We start from the raw sequence: 16,472 nt of genomic DNA on the forward strand, positions 1-16,472 counted from the left end.
TTTCATGTTCCGCGAGTCAAATTACTGCCCACAATTTCATTGCAACTTGGACACCATCATTAAAACACACAATAAAAATGTAAAATACTTTCACTTAAGGATTTAATTTCAGGTAAAAATTTCCAGCCACTGCAGATATGAGGAGTCTGGGTCACTGCCATTCAATGCTTGGGCACATGCCTGGGCCACTTTACCTTGGACATACAAATCTGGGACCTGATTTCAGCTACCTGCTGGGAAAGCTTCCCATACCAGAGGATGAGGCCAGAAAATTTGTTCTCCATAATGTAGTGCAGACTTCAACAGAGGATGTGAAACCCCACTTTAATGCAGGAAATTTCAAAAATAAGTAGCCAAAGATATATGCATATCTCTTAATATTTGCAGTGGTACCCAGACTTCTTGCTAACACTCTCCAGATAGCTGCTGTCTCATACAATATTTTCCTTCATTCATCCTTGCTAAAATACTTAGAGACACCAAAAATGGAGCAGTATTCTGAAATTCCTTTCAAATCCACTGTAGGTTTCACAGAAACATTATCACAAATACAGAAAGGAAATTGCTGCCAGGACAGAACTTGCATTTCAACAAATAGCCAAAAGAACTAGCAAAGAAACTCAATACAGAACTCAATAAATCACACATTAACACCTGTTTCTGGCTGGCTACTCAGACTGTACTGATACTGTGCTACTAGACACAACCGAATACAGAATTGGCTGACAGCAACTAATATTATACATTTATCAAAACACACAAACTCTCATGTTGATGAGCATTACAGACTACATTAAGTATCCAGGTTGAACTTCTGTGAGCATCTTACAGAACCAGTTGCACAGGGGGAGTTCAGATCCCTGTTCATGTTAACTCTTTGCTTAAAATCCTATACCGCATTGACACAGCTTAAGTAACAACTTCAATTCTACAGATACCTTCCATGGTCACTTCGGGAATGCATACATGTGCCTTAGCAACAATAAGGCCTTCACCTTCCAGTTAACAAGTTAATTAAGACAGAAGGAGAAATTTTGCACAGCCCTGAAAAAATTCCTTTGTCTTTCTGGTTAAGAATCTCAAATGGACCAGGCTTGCTCTTTGTTTTCCCTTCGAAATCCCACTGAAATCTTAAAAAGGCTGAGCTGGCTTGTGGATCAAAGGAGAACACAAAACCTCAATTTCTGTTACTCCTATGATGCATGGGAGTGTAATGGCACAGTATTTCCTATAACTGATATAATACAACAATGAATTCGGGCTCAACTACAGAGTATGTTAATAGATATTACTTCTGCCAATCAAAAATTACAACATGAATCTCTAGAAACTCTCATGTTTTCTCATTAGTTCCTCACATAACAAGCTGATCAGTTGACAAAAAACAAAAACAAACAAAAAAAACAAACAAAAAAAACCCAAAAAGGACTACACATCACTTCAAAACACCCACTTGCCCTAACTGCAAGGACCTCTTCTGAATACTACTAAAAAATACTAAGTCTAGTATGACTTATCTTACTATCTTTAACCTTGAATTACAAAGGCCCTCAAAACATTCTAGAGAATGTTTTATTGCTGCAGGACAAATTATTACTGCACAATATCCCAGTCACTGTTATAAATTAATAAAGTCTTATTATTTTTGAATGTTAACCTTTCTAAATGCATTTATAAGTAGCATTGGAATAGAGAGAAAATGACGACACTGATAATAAAGGTTTTGAAAAATGAGGTCGAAAAAAGCCTAAACTTCTGGGGTTCCACTTATTTAAAGTCATTTGAATAAAGCCATATCACGAAACTACAAGAGACAATTCCATTTATGAAGGTAGAGTGAAATATTTCATTATCAAAAAAATATCAAAACCAGCATGAACAAATTATGGATTATTCATGGAAGCAGCACTGGGAAACAGCCATGTGTGCAGCCACAGTCATGGACGGTAGGAAGAGCAGAAGCCCCTCTGTGACCCAGGGATGGAGGACTAAAGGCAGTGGGGACAAAGAACTATAAAGTCATCTCCTTAAACGCTTTCCCTGCATGTATTTGAGTTCTCCCAACTAACTGCAGTTCAAGCATTTTTTCCCCCTCCAAACCCTTAATCCAAACTGCTCTAAAATTCATGGCGAGTTCCCACTCCTGCAGCAAAACACGACAAAAATACTCTTTGGAATATCATTGCCCCTCTAACACCTGGGAGGTTTTGGGGTTGTTTTAATAGACTAGTTTTTTAAAAAGCAATCTGCAATGCAGGATAAAGCAAGTACTGCAGAAGTGGCCAATGATTGCCCCAGTTCTTTGGGCTACCTGGTGGATAAGTGGATCTAATAACATCACCTAAGTTATAAGTTTCCATAATGGATTTTCCAAGTATATCCTGCCCATGAAGCTTCAAATCACATTCCAATTTGATGCTAAATAAAAACACATAAAAAGATGCTGAAGACGAATCTTCATTGCAAGTATAATTGACAAAATGCCACTATGCAGAGGTCAGTTTATACAGGAAAGTTTTTTAAATAAGCTATACATAAAATATTATTCAAAATATTTTAACTGAATTGTACTTTTTCCCTTTGGAGGTGTTTAAAACTCGCATAGGAGTAGACATTGAATAATTTGGCATTGCTTAGCCCCAAGAAAAGAAGATGAAAGAGGAACAAAAGGACAGAATACAAAAAAGGCTGTTGCACAAAGACAAGGAATAATCTGTTCCATGTCCTTGTGGACAGAGATAACCCACTTCAACTGGGGCAAAGAAAATCTAAGTCAGATAAGAAGTGAAACTTTTAAAAAGCAAGGACAGGGTAGTACAGCGTGAGGCTTCCTGAGCAGGCATTGAAATATGGGCCACAGGAGATGCTGAGGAAGCAGCAGGGCAAACATTAATCATTGAGGGACATAGGTGCAGCTGATCCTGGAAATGACACAAAACCTTGGGTTTGGGGTTTTGGTAGTTTTTTGCCCTTTTTTTTTTTTCTGCTGTGGATTTCCACAGCTGTCTTCATAACCAGCCATACCAGCAGCATGAAGCAGCAGTCCCTCAGCATCCATCACCCCAATATAAATTCCAAGCACACAACACAAATGAAACAATGCTTGGGAGGAAATCATCTATTTAAACCTCTCTAGAAAAGCAGCAGCTATTAAAGAGACACATGACAAGAGTTTCTACACCTTATCCAGTCTACAAAAGTACTGCAGGAGGGGTTTGACAGCGCAATTCAGGGGTGTGATTAACAGCACCAGCAAATCACACAGTTTTGCTTGATACTGAGAAGAGAAACATGAGTTTTAGTGCATGCACAGGCTGAAAATCCAAGTACTCTCTGACTCGACAGCAAAAGCCCCCACTAACAGCATTCCCCAGGCTGGACAAATGAGCATCAGCTCAAAAACGTCTCCTTCAAAAGCTGTAACAAACCCAAAAATTCATGGAGAATTAGAAAGTGACGAGTAAAACCAACAAAGGCATGCAGACTCACTGGTCAAAGCAGGAGAAACATCAACCTACACAGGTGATTGTTAAATGAAGAAAATAAAAAGCAGGGGGAGCAGAAGGAGAGGCCAGGGGAGTTCTCACAAAGTCCTACAGAGGAGGAAACCGCAAAGAGCAGCCAATGCCAGAAGGTTTCCACACTTACTATTGCCCTAGTACTCTGAGAAAACCAGACAACATGTCTATGCACATCAAGTTCTCTCTATAGGATGGACTCCCTTCACCAACTGCCACTTACACCCAGCAATTATGGCATTTTGCCCCCAAATATATATTTTTAATAGCAGAGGGAGCAAAAGGTCTCCAGCAATTGCTCCCAGAGACACCTAACTCAAGGGACAGTCCCACTTCTGGAGGGTGCAGAACATATCCTTTGCCTTTTGCTATCCACTTTTCCATTTGAGATTTTAATAATGTCACAAAGGAAGCTCTAGATGTGATTTCTTTTACCATATCTATTATGACTCCTTTGTTAGTGGAACAATTCATATTTATATCCTGGACCTAAAATGCAGGGATGGAGAAGAGCTGGCAAGAGCCAATCCAATATTTTGTTTTCTTTCAAAATGGTTCTGTTCAGGTTTAAGAGCATAGTATCATACCACTTGTAGTTTACAGAGTTTAATTTTTTCAGCTGATCCAGAAGTCTACCTTTCATATTCAGTGCTTTAGAATTTGCTTTCTTAGAGGAAAGACATTGAAAGTCAGATTCATTTCCAGATTGGAATTTAAAAAAACTGAAACTTTAAATCTCTGATGTCTAAATTTAATGGTCTGAGAAACAAAACTTCTATTCCTCCTCTCTTCTGCTTCTACAGACTTCAATAAGTCCAGAACGCTAAATCACATCTTCTATGGATGAATTTTTTTCTCCTCAATGCAAGCAAAATGCTTCAACTGCATCATGACTTGTAATCTTAAGCCATAAATATTCTTGATTTACAAAATTTGACCCAGGTACCACACAGAAAATTCAAGTCTAATAAATATACCCAGGAAATTGCTTCAATTTTTATTCTTGAATGCAGGGCTTGTACTCCTTCTAAACATCTCAAAAAAAAATGTGAATGTTAAAATCACTGTAATAAAAGTGAAAAATGGGCTGTCTAAAATATACTGTCCCTGTAAGCGCCTGCTACAACTTACATTTGTTATCCTTGTTAATGAAAAATAACAGTGAAAAAAATAACCTCTTGTCTTTCTAGTGCAGACTACAGAGTGATTCTGACTATAACCTTGTTGAGTTTTTCTGTCAGAAAACTCACTCTTGTATATTTGATTTATAGGAGAAAACTGAACTCCAAAGAAATAACGGACATTTTTCAAAATAGGAAGCAAGACAGAAGAGAAAGTTACCTTCCATCAAAAAAATTTATTAAACACATTATCTGACATTGAACTTGAAGACAGTCACTATGCTTCTGAAGATAAAAATCAGACATTTATGTTGCACCTGTAATTTCAGGATTCATATTTAGCAGTACTGAAACAAACTATGTAATTTAACTTGAATAACATTGTTAGATAACAAAAGAATCTGAGCCACATAAGAAAGAGGTTGTGTCCCTGTCATTGCCTCCAAACTTGGAGGCCCAGTAACTCCATCTAAGACTGGTGGCTAATACAGGATGGTTGAGGAACAGCCTGAGGGTGACAACTGGTGAAAATCAGCAGGGCTAAAACTAAACATAACCAAATTAACCAAAGCAGCTGCAGGCCCTAATTTGGCAAATTTGCAGGCAGTAATTTCAACATACCTATGAAAAGCCTCATTATCTTCAAATCTCCATGAGAGGCTGCAACTTAATGACCATCTATCTTCACATTCTGCTTACCAAAAGCAAATCTTACTCCTGTACTTAAGGTCAAGAAACACATCTAACCTCAGGTGAGAGCCCAGAGTACAGTGGCCCAGATAGGAAACATCCAGGCGAGATTTTCCCACGTCACAGATGCAAAGTGTATCATCATTATTTTAGTTTTAAAAAATACTAATAATATATATATAATATGCAGCTAATGCAGTGTTGTATCAAAGAACACAAACGGGCTGCTTTATTTAACATATCTAACCCCAACACTATGCAAAACCCCTTTCCTGACTGTGCTTCTAACAAAGATTTTTCTGTCTAAGACCCTTTCAGAAGAAAAGAAACTAGACAAGACACAAAAGCTCATCTGCTAACCTTTGTCTATGTATGGAGAAACTGAATTTAACTGATGTACATGCAAACCTACTCCCTTGACTGTGCGCACACCTACTTAATCAGTGCACCAAATTTCTGGATTTGCACACATGCTCCTTTCTGCCAGATCCATTAATCGTACAGGCAGACAAAACCAGGACTCAGATACACACACGTTACATCTTTTTGTTACGGTAACATTTTTCTTCCACAATTCACTGTCCTCTGTTTTTCCGTTCACTGTGTCTCCATAATTTTATTTTCCAAGCTGCTTTTAACAGTATTGCCTTCACACTTACAGCAGGAAGAATTTCCATCTAAACTGTAACTATAAGCCCAACCAACATGTTCTAAAATTATGCTGGACTCACACTGCACATACCAAACAACAGCAATGTCCTCTGGTACCATGCCATCATTCTCTCTTTCACTGAACTACAACAGGTCTCATAGAAAATTTAATGCACACAAATTGCTAGTGTTGCTATTTCTGCACTAATGTCACTTATTATATTTATCACCACCAGCTAATGATTCTCTGGCATCATTTACATGTTTATTTCTCTTTCAACAGACTTTCACTGAAGCCACAAAGGTTTCTCTTTTGTCTAGTAATAGTCATAATTGTCGCTTCTTTTCCATTACTCACAAAATTAATGGAATTTATTGCTAGTAGCTCACTATTATGCTAGCGTAAAATCAGGGAAAAAAAAATCTCTTTTTTCTTATTCACAGAATAATGGGTACTTCTACTCTATTATGTTTTCCTTTTATTTGAGGCCTCTGTTGCCAGTAGGGTACCTTCACAAATCAATCTCTTCTCCCCATTTGAAATAATTCTCCCTCCGAGCAACCTTCTTTGCATCATCCCTTGAAGAAGGTCATTACTTCAGTAGGCTACAGAGAGATTAACTGGGATCACAACTTACTTTTTTCCTAGCCACCTAGAAGGGCCTTTCCCCTCCCAGGCAGCCCTCCTGATGAGGGGTGCAGAACAGAGTTGCTTCTGTGGAGTGTTTGGCACTTATAAAAATGCTGCTTATGGAGATCAATCTTGAAGGTCACAGCACAAACACACCAAACTCCATAGCACCGTGAGACAAGAAAACCCCAACCAGAGCAGGAGCTTCCAGCACCCTGCACTTAAAAGGGGAGTGCAAGGACAGCAAGTTAGCTTAGTGCCATTAAAGTAAACCCAAACATGCACATACTTATTTTCTTTTCATTTTCAAAGGGCATATGGGAAACAGAGAGAGAGAAAACCAAGACACAGAAAGCCTGCTCACTGTCAGCTTGCAGGGCACCATCTGCTCTTCAGGAGGTATGATATATGCACAGTAAATTGAGATTTACATTTCTGCCACAGTTAAAAGGAAAACAATGTCAACAGACACCTCTTTAGAGCACCTCTGGCACCAGCCTTCTAAACACTGGATTTCTTGGACCCAAAGAAGTTTTAAATCTGCCATAAATTTATATCAGAAAGGTTCCAAAACCAGACTCCCTAAAGCTTTTTATTTACTGTGCCACAGCAAGAAGGTAACAGCAGTAGCATCATTTGCTGTAATACAATCCATCCTCTGCTGATTAATAGCTTTAGGCAGCAGAGACACCAAGAGCCACAGCAAGTCATTAAGGTAAACTCACTATTAGGAGTCAACTGCAACAACGTGGTGCGTGTGCTGGCCATGCTTTGGGAGTGACAGATGACACTGGAAATACACCCATCAGGGAGCAGCTGCCTGCTCCCTTTTCCCCAGTTGCATTTAGAAGGAACAATCAAAAACCCTTGATACCTGCAATGAACAGTGAAACCTGAGAGATGAGGGCCACTGACAAACACTCCAAAGCCATGTGTTATGTGCAATTAACATCAGAAATGGCTGGCTGGTCTTACTTCCTGACAGTCATTTCATGGCTATATAATTATAGGCCACTAGCAGACAGCAATGCAGAAAATGTTGCACAGACATATGTAGGTTTTTCTTCACCCTTATTAAATGATGTAGAACCGTACTAATTGTACAAGGAGAGCTTTTTGAGGTGTTAAATCCCTAGTAACAGCAGGATGCATTCTTGGCCCATTTCCTCCCCTTCTGATATCAAAAGAGGTTTCTCTGCCTTACCATTTCGGCCAACAGGAACACAGACACCCCATTTCCAGATTTATCACCACATGGGGTGAAGAATGCCTTCTTTTTACTAAATTTGCTTTAAAATAACCTAAAGCTTTATCATCTTGTTGAGTTAGAGCTATACATGAAGAGAAACTCTTTTCTCAAAAACATCCAAACCAGACCACGTCCTTGTAACTGTTTGCAGAAGATAGATCTGCTAAATGAAAGAAATAAGCCTGACTAAGGCTCAGACGCTTTTCCTTCCCACATTATTTTCCCAGACCAGCTTTCTGCAAGCTTTTCCTGAGAGTACATTCATATCTCAAGTCTCCTTTCATACCTTGGTTTGCAGGCTGAAGCTTTTAACACTTTATTTTGGAGCCAAAACCTCCAGACCTAGAGAGTTTGGACAGTTCTCCTGACATGCATTTTATTCCCTCATATCCAGAAGCGCACCCAGCTTTCTTTGGAGACATAAAGCTTGATCATCATTAAATCAGGGGCCACTCCAGTGCTGGTCTGCCTGACAGACAGCAAGGGCAGTGCTCTGCCCCCATTTAAAGCCAAAGTCTTTTTGCTGAAGTTTTATGCTCTGTGTCTGCTTGTGCATTTGCAAGCACACTGCACATCAGTAGCTGAACAGTATTGATGTGTTTGGCACATTACTGGTGTCAACGTAAGGTCAGACACTGTGGTATTTAACTACTTCACAATGGCAATGCTTTTAGGGGTGGGTGAACTCCCCTTCCCTCTCTCTTCTAAATAAAATCCTAATCACAAACCACTGAAGTGCTTAAAATGATCTCATAGGCTATTGCGCATAGATTCTCAACCACCTCCTATCATTTAACAAGAACAAGAACCAGGCTCCAACTTCAGCCCTTTTTTGTTCCTTCTGTTTTCACATTAGTATTCAAAAAGCAGGTCAAGTTTAGCAATGAAGATTATATTAGATTGCTCTTCATAGCACTGCAGAAAGACACTATCCCTAAAATATAAGAGCACACATTATTTTTATTCCATTTTAATATGTTATGCAAGACAAAGAAGCAGCACCTGAAACATTACCACAAGTTAGACGCCTTTATCTTACACAGATTGATACTGTTCTGTGATATAATTTTGCAGTTTCATATACTCACACAATATGCCTGGACCTAGAGGCAGAACCACTCCTGAGTAGGGGAGTCCTCCTCCTTATAACCACAATACCACTAGCTTGTGAGACACTGAATCAGAGTCATTTCATCCACTGCTTTCCATGCGAGTTTGAGGCACAGAGGTTAAATAGCTTATTGAACCGTAATTCTAGAGACAATTTAGTTTACTTGCCCATTAACAAGAATTTAAGCAGTTAGTTCGTACTTTTTTTCCAATTAAATTTCTAGTGACAGATAGGATCAAGTCTGTTTCCTTATGAAGAACTGCTGTAAAGCATGCCATATCGTCTATCACTCATCTGTAAATTTGCTGTTAAAGATGTATAGTTTGCACATTATAGATTAACAATAATAGCAGTAAGAAGCTTTACAGTAAGTGGTCCCTGTGCTTGTTCAGCAGTTTCTTTATAAGTTGTGTACCTATACTATTTAATATGAAGACTACAGCAAACACCTAAAAAAAGCTGGGCATATCTATTACGCCATTCATCTGATTTAAACAGCTTTTTGCTTCTTGGGTTCTCCACAATCAATCTGCAATTCTATAATGCAGAGATTTGAAAAGCAGCATGCATAACCTGAAGTGAACTATTTGCTGTGCAAAGCTTTACTGGTCCTAAAAAACTCCAACAAGAATCTAATTATTTCTATGAGCAAAACTGCAAGTATACAGTGACCATTTCACTGGAGGTTATAGTCATAATTCAGGTCACCTGAAGTGATAATGTACTTTTAGCAAGAGAGTTTTAATCTAATATTTACTGATAATTCAAGTAAAAAGTTTAGTTCAAAGATAAATCTAAATTCCAAAGCTTTGCATAACTCACTTAGTCTTAAGGGGTATATTTAACCTCCTGTAGCGTTTGGACTGCATTTGGTAAAATAACTGTTTTATAATAAGTCTGTTCCAGCCATTAAAACATCATTATAGCAGCAGTTTACATCATTAATTCTTCTCTTAAATGTAGAATTAATTTTACTACATACCCATTGAAACAAGTATCCCTGACACTGCCATTTGAGCTGTTAATAATTCATTATCATGCTCTTTTCAGAAATGATTTTCCAGTCATTTCTTCTGTTGGTTTTTTTGTTGTTTTTTTTTCTATCTATGTGAAAGATAACAAAAACTTTGTACTGTCCAGAGGTGGTAGAAACAATCACCACTGGTGCACTAATTAATTCACTCAGAATATTCAAGAGCTCTCCTTCCCTGAGGGTGGGAGAAGCTGGATTGCACACAGTATCAAGATGACAAATGTTTAAAGAATTTCATCAATAATTGTGCAACAAGACACCATCCTAAATCCATCTTTAAACACAGTAAGATATTTGATCTGATGCTATTCACTGAGACAGATGAGCAAAATATTTTGATCAAATCCTATTGAAGCAGTCATTTCAACTGAAATTATTCATAGAACAATTTTATTCTTTTACATTTAATTGAGTTATTTGAGAAAAGATCACATGGTGTTTAAAACTTGAAAATTAAAAAGTTCTTCCATTTCTAAAAATATTCAGAAACAAAAAAAATTTCAAATCACTTCTCACCTCCAAATTCAAAATGCTAGTGCTTTTAAAGTGAAAGTATTTTTTATTCTTTTTCATTTCATTTTTACCTCAGCCTACAATTTCTTCCCTTCTGTTTTGCCAAATTCAACATATTACTTTATTCACAGTATCCTACTGACACATCGCCCTTGCAACCCTGCCTGGAGAGATTTCCGCCCATGCCCTACAGCCTTTTCTATCCTTCCCTGTATCGGCAGTGGAGATGCCAACCTCCATCAACCATCTTCAGAGGCCTGATCTTATCCCAGCTCATTTCAACAATGAAATTTCCACTTCAGCCTTCTGTAAGACATTTGATACTCCATCTGCCCTCTCACCTTCCCAATTTCTTTCATTATCCGTGTCAGCAGTCTCCTGACCTTGGCATTTCTTAATTTTCTTCAACTACCAATGCCTTTTTTTTTTATTATTTGCCACAAGAGAGGCATCACAAGCAGCTGGTGCATGAAACAGTGCTGAGGGAAAGCCTGAAGTTTCAAACAGGAAACTAGATTATTCATTATGCATTAAATTAGAACTTTTACATCTCCTCTGAAGCCATCGCATCAAAGTCTCCAATGAGAATGGTTTCTTATTAGCCTCTAAGTAAAATTTTTATCCTGTATTATCACAGCAAGTGGCTGAAACCAAAGGAATTTAATAAGCACCTCCAAACTGTGGGTCAGGTCCCTCACTGAGCCCTTAATTGGAATGTAGCGGATCCTGCAGATGAACAGGCTCTATACACCAAGGACACAAGCGTTTTGCCACTTTTGCCTTATCAGGGGTGAAACACATCAAACTATTTTCACTAAGTTTCAAATTTATTTGTTCCTGAATATCTGGAAGGCTTTTTCCAAAAACCAATACCTCATTTCCACCCCGATTCATTTAAAACATCTCCCCACCTTGTTTAGGCAAGTCTAGAGCATCTTACACAGGTGAAAACAAACACACAGCAATGCAGTAAACACTTATTTTGGAACTTCTGCTGTGAATTCTCAACTATAGCCATCCACAAATTGCAGCATAATTAGCTTTCTGAAATACAAACTTGACACCAGGCTGTGTTCGAAACCAGCTGGCTGAGGAGGGATCAGCAACACAGCAGGCAATGAACCACTTTGTTCTGTCAGTCTCTTCCCCTTCAGCAGGGAGAAGGGCTTCTCCAGCTGCTGTGACACAGGAAAAGGCTCCAGGGACAGCCTTTTCATGAGACAGCGTGGGGAGCAAACAGCTTCTGACATTGCAGGGGTTTTTTTTACATGCTTGAGTCATCCCTTGGAGGATAAAACCATTTTTTAATAAATTTAGATAGTCAAAAATAGCAGTTCTGGTATTTCACATTTAAAACAAAAAAAAAAAAAACCACACACCACTACTTACTAAAGCATGAAAATTGGGAGGGGGAGGGGAATGTAATACAGCTCAGCCATAACCCAACTCTGGCAGTCAACCACCTAATCCAAAATCTTGTCAAAGAAATAAATAAGCTAATATTGCAATGGTCTTTCTTAAATAGAAAAAGTCACAGAGAAAACATAAGCAATCCTAATTCTCCTTCAGATTCTCCTTCAGGGGAATTTTACAGGACCACAAGGAGACAGAGGAGCTCAGATGATGCATTGGGTATTGGACTCCTCATATTTGGGGTTTATGGAACTGTAGTTAAAGGGGAAACCATGTTACCTATGCAGGGACAGGAGGAGCAAAGACACCCCAGCTCCAGCCCAGGGAAGCCTGCATCAGCAGTAGTCATGCCCACATATCCCCTTTTGGCCTCGTATCTTATGCATTACCTGAATGCCCTGCAAGCAAGCATCAGGTGGGTTTCCCCCCACTGTGTAGAAAATAACTCGTACACATCATACACAGCACATTTTGATGAATAAACTTAAAGCTTAAAATCCTTTATCTGAAATACACCCCTAAGGATACCATATGGCATCCTCTTTGAGAGTGTTCCCTCAAGTACTTCTCTGGAAAGAGTGCCTATAGCTCAGGATTGAAAAGAAAATATTGGTAAAGTGTCTTTTCTGCATAGAATTAATAGCCAGGAAAAGAGAAAAAAAATTACCTCCTGCAGGTTTGTAAGACTGGATTTGAATAATAGCAAATCTTCCCCTTTTATCACGCATGCACATTATGAAAAGACAGATATGCTGCTGTCCTCATTTCACCCTGCGCAGCCAACTCAGAATTGCATGATGTTGGATTGTTGCAAGCAGCTTCGGGTATGCTGCAGTGGAGGAGCCCGAAGCACTCCTCTCACTCCACAGCCCCCTCTTCTCCCCCAGTACCATTGTCAAAACCCTGCTTCCAGCTCACATGGACATTTGGGGATGCCCTTTTTTGCACTCTGGGCCCTCACAACAGTAACCTGTTATCTGTACTGTTATCTTTTAAACCTCATCCATCTGTAATTTGCCCTTTCAAAATAATTAGTATCAAATGTACTAATATAGTACATTCTCCCTAGGTTGCCTTGCCAAGGGGGTGCTGTATTCAGTACTTATTTCTGTTGGCCCCGTTCCTGCAATATCTGGGCTTCATACACCTAGCAATTTTTCACCTCATTTGGAGCACATGCAGATGTTCATTATTCTGGGATCTGGCCTGCTGAATTACTTCCAATGTACATAGCCTGCGTTTATTTTCCAAAGTCTGACCGCATGCAATGTTGGTTATTTGCTCTTTGCTCATGTGGCTGACTCACCTTTCATGCAGTGTCATATACTAAGTTTTTAATCCTCAGTTTTAAGGCCACAACTGGTAAGCACCACAGAAGTCTGAATGAAGCCCATATAAGCACAGGGCTATGACTGGCTCAACTTTATGCAGCTTCTGAGCCAAGCTCTTGCTTCAGTACTTAGCAACTCTTTTATATTTATATCAGGCAGCAGTTCCAAAGCTTTACTTTTTGGACCTGGATTAGCTAGTCATTAACACGGCAAAGTCCAAGTCAGTCAGCACAAAGTTGTTCTTTTTATTTCATGTGTCAAACTGAGAAGAAATGACTTCTTAAATTGAGGAGGTTCTTTTAAAACAGCGGCATTGAATAACCATTAAATCACAGCTAATAGAGGCTTTACAGAAAACATTTTTGTACGTGAATACAACACTGAAAGGTAATGGACCTCCACTGAGCTAGCAAATTCTGCTCAAGTAAGAAAGATGTTTTATCAAGACAGACAAAAGCTGCCAGAACATTATTTTGAAAAGGAAAACAACAGAAATAACCTCAATAACATAGCACAAAGACTACACCATTGCAGGGATCCTTGATGTGAGCGAGAATAAAAAGGCAGGTCCAGCTTCACAGTGCTGTTCCATTTGCGACACAACACAGGGGCATTCAGTCCCTGATGTGGTTTTCTTAAAGAGCCACATCACCAAATGGCAACCCTACCCTACTGACTGCCACCTCCTCAAGAAGACTGTAAAAGGCACCCATTGGGTGCTCTGCACAGCCACCAGACAGATAACTTTATCGCTTTTGTATCAGTGAAGAAAATAAAGTTTCCCCCACACACTTTTAGCCAAGCAGAACTTTGCTGGCTCAAATGCTCCAGGAAGGGATAACTCTTCGTAGTCAATAGACAGGCAGAAGAGGAAACTCCCACAGTTATGCTGTTAATGTCTGATGTTAATTATAGAGACAGTTTCAATAACATACTGTTCAACAGCATGAAACAAGAGCCATGCAAAATGGCTTTAAGTATTGAGGAGTCAAGACAATACTACTTCTATGTATTTATCCTGATGCAATTTAGTAAGACGCTATTTTCAGTTGCTGTTTCTGATTTTTACTACTCTGAATTTTATTATGCTAGGTAAAAATCACAACCTATCCACTTTCTATTTAAGTATTTTAGAGAAATAACACAAAAAGAAGGGGATGCATGAATTCCCTTAATGACTCAGTATTACAGACTGACCAATAACACTTCATTTTTGGAAGAAGGGAGAGGGAGTCATGACTGCTACTGCTGAACCCAGGACAGAGAGAAAAGAAAAAGAAGGAAAGGGAAAGGGAAAGGCCATTAGTGGTCAACTTGGTTTTTTTTTCATTGTGCTCCCTCAGAAAAATGAGTTTTCACTTGAGGGTCATAATTCAGTATGTCTTCAAAATAGCTTAGAGTTTTCCATCCTATGCCTGCCTTACCTTATTAACACACTTATGCTACCTTTCAGTGAGGAGGTGGCTTAACTTACCAATTTCCTCTGAGTACTCTTACTATCACTCAATGTTTTTTTCACTTCCTACAGATCATACTCTTCAAGTATATTTTTTTATTTGCAATGGTTTAGTACATTTGCAGCTTTGTTACCTTTTCTTGTTTATAATGCATCCTTCTCCTCAACACCTGTCTCAACAAAAGAGAGATCTAAAGCTGGAGGAAAAGAAATATTTTGCAAAGGGACCAAAGTGACTGAGGCTGCCTTGAAGGAAATTAAATCATTCTCTCTGCAACAATCAAAAATATTACGCTATTGATAGTTGCCCAGTGCAAGACAATTGGATTTTCCCTGCTGAGCAGCTGCTATTGCTTTACTGCAGCCTTTTGTAGTACCTCTATGTGAGGAGCTGCACAAGAATACATTACTGGCAGCATAAGGAGGGAGCACATGCTTAAGGAGAACTACAGACCAGTGTTTTTCATCTGGTTTCAGCAGTACTGCACAGGGCATTAGCTACATCAAGCCCATGTAATACCATTAGATGAGTCTAGAAACTGGAACTTGGCAGAGAGCTGCTGAAATTCCCCACAAAAACCAAAGTATTCACTAGAAAAGCGAGGGCAGTATCAATCAGCCCTAAAAGCAGTAAGGACTGGCCCCCAGGCATCAAAACCATCAGCTATTTTCTCCGTTGTAAGGTTGTTCTGTCAGTTTACTTTTCCAAATTTCCTGTAAAGATTCAGTCACACTGTGCTAACTGCTATACAGAAACTGTACGGAAAACACTGTCCCTCTTCCAAAAAAGTCATAATATTCATCGACTAAATATCATAAACATATTAGAAGAGTTAGCAGCAAAAAGATTAACATGTAGTGAGACTCAACACTACCTGCTCATGGGATTGGATGGTTCCATACATACTTTGGGAAGTGTTAACACTAAAATATATAAAGTGTTGCCACAATTTTTATGAAACAAACAGCTTCAGGAAGTGAGAGGTCTTAGAACAACCCTGCCATTTCTGATGTCTGAGTTTTCAAGGATAAAATTATCATGGCTGCTATATTCTACTACAGGCAGAAGCCCAAGGAAGGGGGGGAAAGACAAACCCAAAAAAAAACAAAAACCAAAAACTCATGAAAAAAAGAATAGTAGGTAAAGTGAAATAGTTTCCTATTCAAAATTCTTTTTCCTTTAGCAGTAAATGATATTTTGCAGATATCTTCCTTTTTCTTTTATGGAGCAGGCAACAGACCCACTCAATAATCTTTAAGACAATAAGAGACAGCAGCTGTCTCTTTTTCTGAAGCAGGCAAAACTGCATTTGAGATGGACTGAATCTGCTGTTCTGACAGCCCACACCTGCTTCCTAGAAGAAAGACACTACATACATTAAAAAAAAAAAAAAAAAAAAAAAATCAAAAAAGCAAAAGCAAAAGGAAATGCTGTTTCTGCTTGAGGCAAGCTGCTTTCTTACATGCCGCCTCCTTTCCAGAGGATAGCAGGTACACTGCCTGGGCTTAAACCTTCTCTGAGATCTGAACAACTTGTACCAAACACGAGCATTTGGGGCACTGTTTTGAGCTGCTTTGTGGTCAGGAGCTTATAGGAGCATTAAAAGAATGTGCCTGAAGGTTTTTGCAAGAAATCAAAGAGATGGACCAAAGGGAAAAAAGTAAGTTGAAGGCTGAGGAGATAGGCAGGAGTCAGAGGATGAAGGGCAGCAGGTCTTAAGCAAAGTTCCCTGCTGATGATTAACCTTACAGAAA

The 16,472-nt window shown here is 39.0% G+C and overlaps 1 long non-coding RNA gene across 1 annotated transcript in view; it reads right to left on the minus strand.

Annotated features, from left to right (window-relative positions):
* Window positions 1-10,580: 10,580 nt before the first annotated feature.
* The window catches only part of LOC133265990 (uncharacterized), a 30,709-nt gene continuing 24,817 nt past the window's right edge, over window positions 10,581-16,472 (minus strand). Inside the window, exon 3 of the long non-coding RNA XR_009742215.1 lies at window positions 10,581-11,800. This is a non-coding gene — a long non-coding RNA (uncharacterized LOC133265990). The remainder of the gene's footprint in view (window positions 11,801-16,472) is intronic.

This window comes from Pezoporus flaviventris, unplaced genomic scaffold (assembly GCF_033815535.1).
Source record: "Pezoporus flaviventris isolate CSIRO_AGI_PZ_B2104156 unplaced genomic scaffold, CSIRO_AGI_Pfla_v1 ptg000001l, whole genome shotgun sequence".
Classification (NCBI taxonomy): Eukaryota; Metazoa; Chordata; class Aves; order Psittaciformes; family Psittacidae; genus Pezoporus; species Pezoporus flaviventris.